Genomic DNA, 2,945 nt, shown 5'->3' with positions numbered 1-2,945 from the left:
TCTGTAACACAGGAGTCTGTGCTCTACGGGCTGTTCCCAGGGACGCACACCGAGACAAACATCAACTGCTGCTGGAGGACTATCAATTCGGTGAAAGACGCCCTTTGGTCTGCCCGAAACTTGCTGGTCTTCCAGTGCAAAGAGTTGTCCACCACCGAATGTTGCAGACTGGCACATTCCAAGGTCCAGGACTACATGCTGAGGGACGCACTAAAGCTTGGGGCAGCCGCAGCAAAGGCTCAATGGGTAAAGACCACAGTGTAAGGTTCCCCCACCAAGCTGGACTGAGGGGCTGGATCCATGGGAAACCCCTCGAACTGTATCGTTAATATGCTCAATTGCTGTAAATGTAAAACTGTAATTGACATGACAATTGTGAAACGGAAGGGTTGGGAAGAAACTCATGACAGTCTTGAAGGAAACTGATCTCCCTTGCAATGTTTGTATTTTTTGGTGCTGTTTGGAAACTGTTTGGCAATGTAATTTTTACAGATGTTTATGAATAAAGTATATTTTGGAAATAAAAAAAAAAGAGAAGAAAACAGCTGCTAAGAAGGGCGCCAAGAAAGCCTTAAATAAACCGTCAGCAAAGGGCGGCAAGAGGCGCAGAAAGTCGAGGAAGGAGAGTTACTCCATCTACATCTACAAAGTGATGACGCAGGTTCACCCCGACACCGGCATCTCCTCCAAGGCCATGAGCATCGTGAACTCGTTTGTGAACGATATTTTCGAGCGCATCGCGGGTGAGGCTTCCCGCCTGGCCCATTACAACAAGCGCAGCACCGTCAGCTCCCGGTAGATCCAGACCGCCGTGCGCCTGCTGCTGCCCGGGGAGCTGGCCAAGCACGCCGTGTCGGAAGGGACAAAGGCGGTGACCAAGTACACCAGCTCCAAGTAAAACTGCACAATGGACTGAAAAACATCCCAAACACAACGGCTCTTTTAAGAGCCACCCACAATCTCTCTGAAAAAGCTACATCATCTCAATGGTATCGATTTGTTTTTTTTTATGAAGAGTCTGGAACTTTCTAATTGCCTTTGTGATCTCTGTTTTAACCCCATGGATTCTGGATGATTCACTTTCACTGTTGAGATCTTTGTGTCTCTACTTAATAATGCCGTGTAAATTAATTACTGATCACTGACCCCAAGGGCGCTTGGATCTCGGACGCGTTCATATTCGACCCCTTTCCTGTATCTCGTTAATAAAAGCTGACAGATCAGTTCTCAGTCACTTGTTTCCCTTGTTGAAGCTCGGCCTCAATAATTAATAAGTACATTATCTGGAAACCCCGCTGTTGTAGGAACCCTCAGTCTCACATTTCAACACCTGACAGTAAAAATCTTCTCTCCGCTTTTGTCTCCCACAAATAGGTTCAATCCAGAATCAGTGATGCGGTATCTTGACAAAGATTGATCTGAAATGTGTCAGCTTGCAGAATGCTGTGAATGAGACTTTCTGCCTCCGCTTACAGACTGTTTCAAAAAGGACTGAGAATAATCCCGAATAGATACCGGATTGTAAAAGTGTATCTGGAACTTGTGACAAAGTGTAGAATAATACAAGAGGAGAAAGATTTTAAATTTTTTTGCTGTAAAACGAAATTGCCTGTTAATGCGATATTCTATATTGAAGCTGCTCCTTGTTTTACAGATATATTAGCGGGCTTTTCAAATTTAAAAAATCGGTTGGAGTCTGACAATTTAGCGCCGTTATTTTCCGCCGTTATTCAGTGTGGAATCTCCGGATTGGTGAATTAAGCAGCTCTGGGATTGGAAACATGAACCACATCATGAGATGCAGTAACAGAGTGACCAATCAGCAGCCTTCACCACTACCATCCCAGCCCAGAGGGACCAATGTCAGCGGATTTCAGCATTCTATGTGAAAGTATTTGTGAGATTGTGGCCTGAGCAGACTGCCAAAGTCATTTGGCAGAATACCTCATCACCAGAACTTTCAAACAAGCACCAAGATGTAGCTTGGCTGGTGGTGAGAAGAGCCCTCCCCGTCAGATCCTTCCTGCACGCCCGGAGTCACACCCCCTCTGCACGATGCCCTCGAAGTGGCTGTGGTGGGGAAGAGACAGTTGCCCATCCTCGTTCTGGAATGTGTCTTTGCAAAGCAGGTGTGGAAAGAGATGCAGTGGTTTTTGTTGAGGTTCATCCTTAGCACCTCTGTAACACAGGAGTCTGTGCTCTGCGGGCTGTTCCCAGGGACGAACTCCGAAACAAACATCAACTGCTGCTGGAGAACTATCAATTCGGTGAAAGACACCCTTTGGTCTGCCCGAAACTTTCTGGTCTTCCAGCGCAAGAGTTGTCCAGGACCGAATGTTGCGGACTGGCACATTCCAAGGTCCAGGCCTACGTGCTGAGGGACGCACTAAAGCTTGGGGCAGCCGCAGCAAAGGCTCAATATGGAAAGATCACAGTGTAAGGTCCCCCCAGCAAAGTGAACGGAGGGGCTCGACCAATGGGAAACCCCTCAACTGTATCCAGAAAATATTTGGTTTGCTGTAAAATGTACGTAGCATGTAAAATGAAATGGAAGGGTTGTGAGGCAACTCACTCCTGTATTGAAAGAAACTAATCTCATTTGCACTCCTTGTATTTTTCGACTTTGTGCTTTTTGGAACTGTTTGGTAATCTATTTTTTTTAATAGTTTTTTATGAATAAAGTATACTTTGGAAATTTAAAAAAAGTGTCTGGAAGAGGGGCAGCCACTGCAAAGTCTCAATGAGGTATAAACACTGTGTAAGGTTCTCCCACCAAAGTGAACTGAGGGGCTGGACCCATGGGAAGCCCCTCGGGCTGTATACACTGAATATGGGTTTGCTGCAAAATGGAAGGGTTGTGAGGAAACTCACTCCTGCATCAAAGAAAACTGATTTCCTTTGCACTTTTTGGGATGTCAACTTGGTGTTATTTTGAACTGTTTTGT

This window comes from Heterodontus francisci, unplaced genomic scaffold, assembly GCF_036365525.1.
Source record: "Heterodontus francisci isolate sHetFra1 unplaced genomic scaffold, sHetFra1.hap1 HAP1_SCAFFOLD_86, whole genome shotgun sequence".
NCBI classification, from domain to species: Eukaryota; Metazoa; Chordata; class Chondrichthyes; order Heterodontiformes; family Heterodontidae; genus Heterodontus; species Heterodontus francisci.
Note: the sequence above shows the minus strand (reverse complement) of the source record.